The sequence below is a fragment of the Anomalospiza imberbis genome, unplaced genomic scaffold (genome assembly GCF_031753505.1).
Source record: "Anomalospiza imberbis isolate Cuckoo-Finch-1a 21T00152 unplaced genomic scaffold, ASM3175350v1 scaffold_83, whole genome shotgun sequence".
Taxonomy (NCBI): domain Eukaryota; kingdom Metazoa; phylum Chordata; class Aves; order Passeriformes; family Viduidae; genus Anomalospiza; species Anomalospiza imberbis.
This window is the reverse complement of record NW_027100447.1, coordinates 151391-163707: the sequence shown is the minus strand read 5'-3', so window position 1 is coordinate 163707 and position 12317 is coordinate 151391.

Here is a 12317-nt window from a genome sequence, read left to right as displayed (position 1 = left end):
TACAACTAATTTGATCCTCCAGGATAATTACAGTTTATAATACTGAATTGAAAAGTTTATTGTGGTTGTAAAACAAAAGGAACTTTTTGATAGGGCTTACTGTTGTAGTTCTGTGAGATGCAATCCTTTTGGATATTTCCTACCCCTCATGATTCACTCTGTTGCTAATGAAGCTGTATTCTGACAGGCCTTTAAATTAATGCCTATGCCTGTATGAAGCACAAGTATGGAGTACATAAAGTACAATTGTTTTAAGTATTTATATTTGTCTACTGATGCACTAGAATCTAACAAACTCAAAGGAGGAATCCCTTTCACGAGCTGTAAATTTCAAAAGTTCTGACCTATTGACTTCATGAGAGCAAAAATTCTCCAGTGGGAGTAAGATGTTCATCATGCCTTAACATAAAGTCCAGGAGTCAGGGAAATGCCTGGCTGGAATAAACAAGCAGCTCATCCAGTCTGCCATTCTGGCACCAAGGGCGGGTAAGACCAGATGTTTCAACGGAAGGCATAAATCTTCACAATTTTACTGTTCTGTATTGCAAGATGATGTTTCTTACATCACTCACACCTTGAAACCTGAAGATTAAGAGAGCTTATAACTCTTACTTCCTCATAGTCAGTTTATAACATAAATCTTAAAGCACATTTCTTAAATTATTCAGTAATTTTGAAAGCAGATTTTGAAGATACATTATCAACTGGTGCAAAAGTAAAACGCTTCACCTCCATGCTGCCTTTATTAGAGTAAAAGTTGTGAATATGAGAAATCCTGGTCATTTCAGTAAACTAAAAGTGAATTTTACTGCAGCGTGAGAGAGGCAAAGGGCCTTGTCAAGGAGAGATGTGACAGATCTCCCCAGCTGCTGGGTGCTGGGATGCCTTTTCCATCCTACCTGCCTGCAGGTACTCACCAGTTCATGTGTGGGAACCCTTCTGCTACCAATCCTGAGCCACTGATGGCTGTGAAACTGAAGGGTTTGTCTTTCACTGATCTCAGCTCTGATTTTGCCCCATGTTTGCCAGCCTTGGCAAATGCTTACTCTGTTGAATTGAACTTAGTTTGTTCAAAGCTGATCCTGGATTCTCACCAAAGATTTAGTTGTGAAATATCTCGTCTTGTGCAGTGACCATAGCAAGATATTTCTCTTTGGCAGCAAACACTCATTAGAACTGATGACTACTATCACCTTCTTAACTTTCTCTTGACCAATTTTCACTTAATTTCCCACTCACACCGTGAGACAATTATACAAAATAAATAATGAGGTAGCATGTGTCATGCAGCTAATGTTGAAACAGTTGGATGAGCATCAAACTAAATCCGAATTTTCCTTTTTTTATTGCCCAATGGGAGCTACTTTCTGGCTAATGTTATGAAGGTGGTGGTGTATGAGGGGAAATTAATACATTATCACATTGCACTATTGATATTGGAAGTGGTTCTTCACACATTGGGTAGCAGACATATAAACTTGTTTGCCAGATGGTGTTGCAGATGCAAGAATTTTACAAGGGCTCAGAGGGATGCTGGACAAGTACTTGAAAGTGATATCTACTTGGGGGTTGCAAAATAGACAGGCCACAATAGGCTCAGGAAATCTCCTTAGCTGAAAATAGATGGAGAGGAGGGGGGGCACTAAGGGTAGGGAAATATCGTATATAAATGTTCTATATTTTTTCTTCTTGCTGTTGAAAAGAGACCACTAGACTGGATGAGCCTTCAGTTTTGCCATTACAAACATTTTTGTATTCTTATTTAAGTAACAAGTTGTTGTGTGAGAGGATTTTTCTGGAACAGGAAATTAATGTTGAAGGTGGAGAAAACCCAGAACTGCTTAAATGTAGAAAATTAGTAATATGTTTTGTGATCCATATTGCTAAGGAAAGAAAAATGAGAGACCACTTTAATGCTGAAAGAATATCAAATGTGAATACTTTCTCAGTTACTGACTGCCTAAGTTTGCAGTCTTGCCTTTTTAGCTTTTATATTTCACCTTATATTACCGTCAGGAATAGATCGTCATTGTTTTGTGGTGACTTCTACTGGTAGTTCACCAGGTACATATATATGCCTTCACATATAGAAGGCATTTTCTGGTCTAGCTGTCTGTCTCCTTCATCCTACATGCTTCTTTCTGTGGTAGAACTTAAGTTCCGTAACTTGCACTACAGTACGCATATACTATTGATAAAGGAAAAAACGGCTGTAGCACTATGTCTGCTAAAGATATTCTTCTTTTTCAGAAAGCAGATCCTTATGTGGAACAATTAAAGGAGACATGGTCAAGTTATAGTTCATGGGTCAGTTTAGTGACTCATGATACTGAAATTTTTTATGCACTTACTTTAATCCTGTTTTTTTCATTTGTCTCATCCTTCATTGGGGTTGGCCTTGCATGCTGAATTCTTTTCTTTTTATTGCTTTATGGTTTTTAATGTCTGCACAAACTCCTCTGAAAAACAAGAGTGTGGTTGAGGTGCCTCTAAAGAAACAGAGATGCCAGGGCTTGAGTGGGCTTTTTGAATTCACTCACTCTGCATGTCCTGACTACCAGAGCTGGGTTATAACTTGTAAAAGTCACTAGAAACAGCTGACTTTCTTATCATCCATAAAATTTAAATTTGCATCTGGCAGACTTTTTGTTGCCAAAAAAGTTTAGGAAAAAAGTTACGGTTATCATTGTTACTATTGCCCTTCTTAATTTTATTAGGATTAATGATGATGGTGAAAATTATAACTGTCCTTGCTCCCAGAATTGCTCTACTTGATATTAAGAAGACCAAAACTCTGCTGCAGTGGTTTCTTTTGCATGTTTTACTGGGTAATATCAGCTACAGACTTTTATCAGCTGTCTGAAGTTACTGCTTGCTGATCATTAGCATGACTACAACCCATGAGTTTATAGATATCCTGAGACCATTCAAGAATAAGTTCTGCGAGAAGGTATTTTTCCAGAAAATCTATCTGTAAGGAAAACGGCTTTTTGCATCCTGCCAGTGTATTAGTGGTGTGAGACAATAGCAATTTAACAGTCATTTTCTTGGTACAAGTTATTAGTCATCTTTGTTCTTTTGAGGAGATATTTTCAGTGGTTTGGGTTTGGGTTTTTTTTTGGTTTGTTTTTTTTTTTTTTTGGCATTAATGGCACTTCTGTCACTATCTGGCTTAGTCAATTACAGATCTCCAGAATAACAAAACTCACAGTTTGCATGTATGTCTCTGTTTTTTCTTGGGGTCCGGAGAAATGTGACTATTCTGCATTTCCTAGAAAGGGAGTTGTGAGACCTCAGCCCTCATTGCACATTACACAGAAAAAATCTGTAATGAGCTCTTTCTGTGCCTCAGGAGGAGCACAAAGCAGCTGGAGCGGGACTAAGAGTCCAGACAGCTGAGCTCAGTGGGGATGGAGGATGGTCAGCACTAGAGAGAAAATGTTCGATAGCTTGTCAATTCATGACCCTGAGGTCCGAGAGGCTTCCATTCCCTCGGACAAATGCTGATCCCCATTAATATGAATGGTTGAACTTCATTTGACATCAGTCAGTCCAGGGGCTGAGTGCAAGTACATTATTCCCCGTGCCATTAATGCAAGTCACATACCCCAGCTAGGCAGATAAGGGAAATAGAATTTTCAGTAGTCATTGTTGTTTTGCTTTGCAGTACTGTGTGGAGGTGGTCAACTCCTCATGCTTGATTATCTTCAAGATATTTGTTGCACTTTATAAAGTTCATCGGCAAACTTGTGCTTGCTTCTTAAAAGTAGTCTGCTGTGTCATGTAGCCCATTTGACTGGGTAGAAAGAAGCATGTCATGTTTAAGATAGTGACACTGATAATTAGCTGTTACTATCTAATTCCACTTCTTTTTTTCACTTCAATTCCTCCTAGAATATCTAGTGAGTACATTTAGCATCAGTTTCCCCAGCAGAAATAGTAGGCACACATTTTCTTTACAATGACTCCATGATGTATGTACTAGTTACTGTTATATTTTAAGTTGAATGTACGAAAGGTATTATATAAGTTTTGAAAACTACCTTAATAGTGTTTTATTCTTCTCTAGGCACAGGAATTTTGATTTTGTATTGTGATTTAAATAGACAATAACTAAAAATGAAGGCTTTAGTTTCTTAATTGGTTGTCACATATTTTAGGGGTGGTTACCATTTAGTTTGGTAAAGGATCCGAAGACTCAGATTCCTTTTGAACAGCCAATATCTATTTTTTCTGATGATTTATTCATAGCAGTTAGGTTTTTGCAATTCCTTGTGAGGAAATTGCCCTTCATAGGATCTGTCTATGTAAGGTTGTTGTATAATGCATGCTCATTTGCTTAGTTGTATTTGTAAGCTCCAGCTGTGCCCATCACTTGCTAAATCTGTCATTAAAGGATTTTGTTTTTAATTCTGCCTGGCTTTGTTTTCAGATGTCTCTGAATTCCTTCCTGTGTTGAGTCACAGCTGTGAAAAGAGAAATCTTCCTCTTTAATTCAAGGGGTCAGTGGTTTAAAAGCACTAAAGCCTGGTGGGGAACAGCTTAAGGAAGGTAGTTAATCATAGTGACCCCAAGACTTCATAAACTTACACAAGGCTCATCTGACAGGCAGAGTCCTGGATATCTTCAAGCCCTGGTTTCTTTGAGGAGTAACTGTTTTGCCAGGGAGTGGAATCCTCTATGGAACAAGCACCAGTGATGGGTCTTTGCCACCTGCTCAGCTGTGGCTATAGAAACACAGCTTAATCTTCTCCACCACATTTCTTTTTCTAGCTAAGCCAGCATGCAGCCCAATTCCTTTCTAGTAGTTTTTTTTCCCTGCAATGTTGAGAAATATTTAATGTGGTAACTACAATGGCTTCCACTTCCTGGTGTCACTGGGACATAATAGACTGGCAGGAAAGAGCTGCTGATCTGGATAGAAAAGAGAGGTCAGGAGGGAACACACAGATGGTCTTGTGTGCTGGGCGAGCAGAAGTCATTGGCGTGGTTTGGGTGTCAATAATTCATCCAGTGGCATTTTTCACCCAGCTTCTTCAGACTCCAGTGGGGAAATCTTGGAATAAATCCCCCTCTTGTCTCCGTGCAGGCAAAAGCCTTATTTCACATACCATGTTAATAACTGTGACACTCAGCTGTGGGCTTAGTTTTCACGGGATGGGCAAACCAGGACCATGTGGGTGAACTGTACGTGGAAGCTGTGAGATACTGAATTAAGTGATACAGCTAATGCAGTGCCTGTACCTATGCTGTGTGTACTCCACTTGTCCTATGCACACATTGCTGTTCTTGGTACAGGGGTTGATTATCTGCCTATGGATCAGTTCTTGAATTGCTTCAGCTTTTGGACAGTGTTATAAAAGAAAAGTGATCCTGTTTTCATTCAGATTTTAATAGTGAAGTAGTTAATTCGTAAGCAGCTCAGGTAGACATTGCCCTTATCAGAAGAGTCTTTGGGAAGAGAAGGTCACTAGAGAGTAGAAAAAGTCATTTGATGGCTGTCAGACATCCAAGTTTAAGTGGAAGGGTGTTGGATGTTGAGCAAGACCTTCAGTGTGTGATTCAGTTCAGTTATTAATTTGTCCATTAACTGCTAAAGGAAATAGTAGAAAAATTAGGATTGAAGGAGACATGAGGAAGTCATATGATTTTATTTGTATTTCGAAGGATGGATAACTTCAGCTTTGGATTAGATTGCTTAGAGCTATGTCCAGTCAAGCTTCAAATGTCTGCAAAGATGGAGAATCCACAATTTCTCTGAGCTCCTGTTCCAGTGTTGACAATCCTTTCATTCCCTGAGGAATGAAACCTCAGAAGTCCCTCAAGATTGAGATTGCCTCATCATCTTAGGGGACAAATGACTTAGGGGAAAAGGAAATGAGAAGTGTTTTACATCCTGCCTTTTTAATATTGGACTTCTGGTTATGGAAACTAACTGGTTAACCATCTAAATTTTTCCTTTTTTTCAGTGAAATACTGATTCATCCTTGCACACTGTGTCCTCACAAGACACAGGAAAGTTATTGTGATTTTAAACTAAAGTGGAAGTATTTCTGTGTTGAATGGAGGAGGTGATGCATGAATTCTTGGTTTCTTTTTCAGTATGGCTGTTTCAGATTCCAGGAACTGTCATGATAGCACCCCTCATAAAGCAGCTTAAAAATAGCAAAACAACTATTGCACCAAATATAAAGTGATTCCTGCTGTGTCACAAACAGAAAGGTTTTTGAAGCTCTGAATAGATAGCAGCATGTTGTAACCCTTGAAAATGGTAAAATTGATGATCAGAGGACACAGGGCTGTTAAAGCTTTGATGACCTGCTGTCTGAACCCATACTGGCAGTGTGTTTTTCCTTACACAGCTCTGTGAAGTTCTTTATAGAAAATGAAACTGTGATTGCTTGTAATTTTCTGCAGTTTGCACAAGCACTTAAATCACAAATAAAACACTGTAAAAAGTGGTATGTGAGTCATGGATCTCCCTGCAGGAGTTCCAAGTCTGTTGTCCCTGTGGAGAAGGTTGGCTGTGTGACTAGGGGGATGTGGGTACTGGTCCTGACGGCTAGTGTGATGTTATCCAAGGGATGTCATCTCCGATGGCAGCATTAAAAGAAATCCAGCTACCTCTAACAAGGATAGAGGGTAGAGAATGGAGACATTAAAGCTTTTAAAGTGCTCAGATGCTGTGATGATGAGTACCTGAGGGAAACCCATCAAGAGGAGCAGGTCCCCATTGAGTCAATGACTTGTGTAAGCTCACAAGTGGGATTTTTTATAGAGACTCTGCTGATTCTCTGTCACATATACTCCAAATTTAAATGAAATCAAGTGTTTAAAAAAACCAGGAAGAAAGCAAATGTGTTCAGTCTAACAATAAAATAACTGGGTTATTGGGCCAACAGATGATCACTGCTGTGCAGTGTACACGTTCATATGTGTATCACTTTACATTTTAGCTGCACAAAATGTTGATCCAAAATTAGGTGGACAATGCATTAAAAAAACCCTTCTCCAGTAGACTTCAAGAATATAGTAATGAATTTTTAAATCAATTTGTTGAAAGTGGAAATTAAAATCCTTCCGGCATGTCTTTCCCTATAGTGTAGTTTATATATGAAATCCTGCAGACTGTGCTGCACAGAGTTCACTGACAGTGCATCGAATAATGAGGCCATACGTTGATGAAAGGAATTTTAGTAAAATATGCCATTGGATATACAGCAAACAGATTTGATCAAAGCCCAGCTGCCGTATGAAGTACACATTTTTTAACCATTACTAAACTGCATTAGCCTGAATTATTTTGAAAGTTATGATTTGACTTCTACACAGCTGACAATAAACTAAATAGTACTGGCAGTTGAGGAAACATGCTTTCAGGATTTGTAAAATAGAAAAAATAAAAAAAATATTTTATTATATTTTATTAAGATGCCAACTACAACATGCAGTTGCCTCTACTTAACATTTGTAACATTCTGTTTTTATCGGAGAGTCTCACAGACTTTAGATACAGCTGTGAGTGCCTGCAAGCATTTACACAAAATTACAAACTGTTGGGCAATACATTAATGCTTACATGAGATAATATAGCTACAAATTTTAGTACAATAAAGCATTAGCTGCGAAATGAAATTTACCTTTTAAATATTTATGTAAATGTAAATCTTTGTTCCTTTATTTCTTTCTGCTTTGGGGAGGGTTTGTTTTAGGGTTGTTTTGGTTGAGTTTTTTATTTAGTAGAGTCTGCTGAGTTGTGACTGTGTGCATGATCTGCAGGTTGTGCCTGCACACAGAGTTGGCTGTCTGGTGGTGCCTCAGATGTGTGTATGGCTGAAATGTGTAATCTATTGCTGTATAGTGTGCAATTAATGGAGCCATACAGCACTAGGATCTGGCTGAGGTCTGGATTGCTTGGATCAAGGACAGGAGAGCCCCACCTACTTGCATCTGTAGATGTATCCATGCAGAAACTCACAGGCTGTTCTCTTTCAGAGTATGCACTGCTATCCACCTTGCTGCTGTATCCTGCAGAGCTGTAAGTCTGGATTTGATATATCACAGATTTCACCAGAGTGCTGCACTACTGTCCCTTCAAGCTGGGTTTTTCACAAATGTACAAAAGTCATGATAGGGCAAGTTCAAGTAATTAATCTGTAGAATACCCCATTGCCACTAGTTACTGGTTATGCCCAAAAATATCAGCCAGTTCAGACTTCTGGTCCCTGCTAGAGGACCGATGCTTCACTCCTGCATATTTTGGAAGGTCTCCTATGAAAGGAAATAGCAGAGAACGGTTTTTCCACAGCAAAGCACTGGCAAGAACTCCTGGAGGCGAAAATGAGACTGTAATCCTTCCTTTGTGTTGGCCAAGGTAGGTTTATGTTTCTTCCAGCAGAAGAATGGTGGTTGCAGGGTCAGTGGTTTAGGTGGCTTGACAGTGCTGCCTGAGGGTAATTCAGGCTGCGGCAGGACAAATGCCATCTGCTAGAGTTTAAATGCTCAGGCAGATCTCCCCAAAATGAGCATTTGTTTTCTCTGATGGCCATTGTGACATTTTTCTGGCTTTCCAGTATTTTCTCAAGAGCAGGCCAAGGCTGTTCCACAGGCAGAGCTTCCTGCAAGTGTTGTCTCCTTCACTCAGAGCTGAGCCAAACCACCCCAAGTGCTGCAGGTGGTGACAGACATTTCAGAGGAAAATTCTCTGTCTCTCTTCGAAACCCTTCAGACGTCACAGTACTTGGCAGAAAGTGGTTTTCCATCTAGTCTACCTTTTCATTAATGTCTCTAGGAATTTTCATGCTACTGTTTTTTTCTTTTCTTGGACACCAGAAATGCAAAACTCATCTTAGAATCACTTTTCATAGCATTAGTGTTTTTTTTGGTCTGCTGGGGAAACATGCTGTACTTAAAATAATGTAACACAGGTTTGGCTTAGGGGTCCTTTTGATTCTTATGTGTTGCTAAATCGTGCCTTACACTGCTTTCTTCTTTGGCTTGTGTTTGGGTTTTGTTGTCTGGGTTTTTTTTTTTGTTTTTATTTATTTTTTTTTTTAATGATCAGACTTGTAGGGCATTCTCATGTCTTTCTAAATAAAGAGCCTATAGAAAGCTGTTATGATGGACGTAATACCTGAAGTCATAGTTCCTTCCCCAAAGGAAACAAGAGGAAATGAGGAAAAAGAATCCATAAGAGATACATATGCATCTAACTATAGAGTGAAAGGCATGTTGATATTTCTGTGCAAAGATCCCAGCTTCACATCTGACTGGTGGGACATTTTATTTATGTCCCTACCTCCTCTTGGAAATACAATTTTTCAGATGACAAATTGCTTTCCATCCTATCCTTTTTCTTGAACAATAGATACTGTGTTTGAGAAACAGCCTATAGAATGTAGAAAGCAGTGAGTCTGGTTGTTTTTTGGGGTTTTTTTTGGGTTTGTTTATTTTTTTTCTTTTTGAGGAGACACAATATACAAATAATTAGGGTTAGAGAATAGCATTTGCTTTATCATCAGTCTTGGATTTATGTGTTACAGGTCCAAAATATAGAATGCCACAGAAAAAATTTCTCGGAATCACCGTTTGTAATGATACATAACATGTCTGTGTGCATGGCTGTCTATCTGTCACTTTCTGAAAAGATTACTTCTGTGTCTGTGTGAAATTTTTGAGTGCAATCCTGACCTCACTGACATTGACCTGAAAAAGATCCTGATATCTTTTGAGGATGTAGTGCCCATTTCCTATGTGTGTAATTTTAGGTGCCCAACAGTAAATTTCATGGTCAGATGAGCTCTTCAGAGCAATGTGACACAGACCATTCTGTAAGGTTTCTACCATTTCAACCAGTGTTTATCTCCAAACAGACTACATGCCTGTTAGAAAGGCTTCCACCAGCAGATTCCCTTCAGAAAGTTGCTGAAAAGTATGAAAAAGTAAACAATGTAAGGGAGTTCCTTCCTCCTTCTTCTCTCATTTCACTTCCTTAGTCACCATTTTTTACTTGAGCTTGAGTTCATCTCAACAAAAAATCCAGTGTAATCCTCAAATGTATTTTCTCTCTCTATTGGAGAGCTTTATTTATTATCAGATGGTTCTCTGCAAGAAGATTTTTTTGCTGACTCTGTTCCCTCAATTGTGTCCTCATTGTCTCTCACACCCTTCATTTTTCTTTGCTCGATTTGGTTTTTCTCAAGTGAGAATCACAGCGGTGATTTTTCTTGCCAAGTTATTGGTGTTGAATGGATGGTGTGTAAATCCTGTGAGGAGGTAAGTAAAAGTTAAAGCCTTTATAGTTTTGCAAAACTCAATGTAAGCTGGGTTATGCTTCTTAGGAGTCTCTGCTAATTGTTTGGGTATTTAACAATAGCGAAGACTGCTGCATGGCAAAACCTCATCTAAACCAGGTAAACTAAACCCAGTGATTTATGCAACATAAAATGAAAAAAAAAAAAATCACTTACTGCAGGCTCACATAATGCTTTTTGATTGTACCATTGTATTTTTATTCATCAATTTCTCCTGGTGTTAGGAAGTGAGGTAATGCTGATCTGGGGTTTGTGTAAAAAGCAGTATTTTTCTGAATCCTGAAAGGGAACACTTTCTGGACTATAAACAGCACAAAACCTACTTAATAAGTAGGAGAATAGTGATGAATAATACTGCTTACCAGTTCTTGGATGGAGTTAGCTTTAACTGAGATTTCACAATGAAGAGAAAAGCATCTTCTGCCAAATAATAAACAGACCATCTATCTAAGGGCTGCAAGAACATAGTTTCATTATGCTCTGGATCAATGTCATCTTTGTTATTGCAGAACTAAGTTAAGATTGTTAAGTAAGTCTGAAGGTGTAATTTTATTTTTAGTCTATTTGACTTTCTAAGTTACTAATCTAAGCCATGTATGCTTACAGTTTTCCCTCTTACTAACAAAGGCAATTCAATATCCAGTTCATGATTATAGTACAGTTTTGAACCACACAGTAGACAACCACAGTAATTTTTCTTTTGGAATTTGTATGATAATTTCAAGGTGAGATATCTGCATAATGCATTGGACACACATATCTGTATACTTGTAGTTAAAATACCGTGCTTTAAATTTGTGTGCATATAGATTTTCTACTTGCAATAGTAGAAAATATTCTAACTAAATAAACAGATATTGATCTCTTAATAAAGAGATGATAAAGAGATAATGTACATTTCAATAAATATGAATCATAGGTGGGGTAATTTTTGTTTATATTGTAGCTGGTTAGTTTTAAATCTTTTAAAGCAATATATTTGTCTGAAAGGCCACTCATGCTATTTTGTTGATGTCTGGAAGGGACATTTTTTGCTCTCTTCTGACTCCATTGACCAAAATAAAATAAAACCACAAGATGTCAAACAAGGATAGATGAGGAGAAGAAAGAAAAACTCTTGCATCAGTGATAGAAAATTACGTATTGAAGCTACGTGGCTTAGGCAACTTACTTATTAGGTTTATAATTAACTTATAAGCTTATAGTGACTAGATTTTATAAGCTATAGTGGCTAGATTTATAAGCTTGGAGTGACTAGATTTTATCTAGAGCTTGTAGCTCTAGATTTTCAGTTGTCACAATTTGCAGCATTGCTATTAGATTCACTAAAACTGAGTCACAACTCTTTATTGGAAAATAAAATTCTGAATTTTAAAATGACCTTGGAAAAATAGTGCTGGAAACAGGTTTTAAATTATCCTCCAATTCCATAAAGGCTTTTTTCACAGAATTAACCGAGAGTTTCCTGAATACAGTTTAAAAAGTGTGTGTTTGCAGATGGGTCACAGTCGTTTCAGCTCCGGACGTCTTGATGCCAGGAGAAGTCGGAAACTACACAGTATTTGTGAATGCAAGATTTTGCATTTAGATAGGTTTGGGCTGAACGATCTGAAAAAGCTCCCATAAGCACAGAGCTCCTTACTGTCTGTGTGTTTGAGAAGGCTGAAGAGCTCTGTTTATTGCCACAAAGGGCCTGGAATAAATTATGTTTAGTAAATTGGCCCCAGGTTTTCTTGTTTCAGACAGAAGCTTCGGAGCAATCTGTTTTATAGGCTCCACTAGATGTGACCAATTGCAGGGAGGTGACACCTCGTTTCGGGACGTGCCATGGCACATGTGCCAGTCAGGTCTGGCCCCTCTCTCTGTCAGGATGGCAACCCACCCGCAGCTCCACTTTCTGTCTTCTGGCAGCGTTACCCAAGGCCCGGTCCCAATTTATGGGCCCTGCTGGGAGGTCCAAGCAGGATGGAGCCAGGCTGCTCAGCCCCTCTCAGCCTTGTGCCT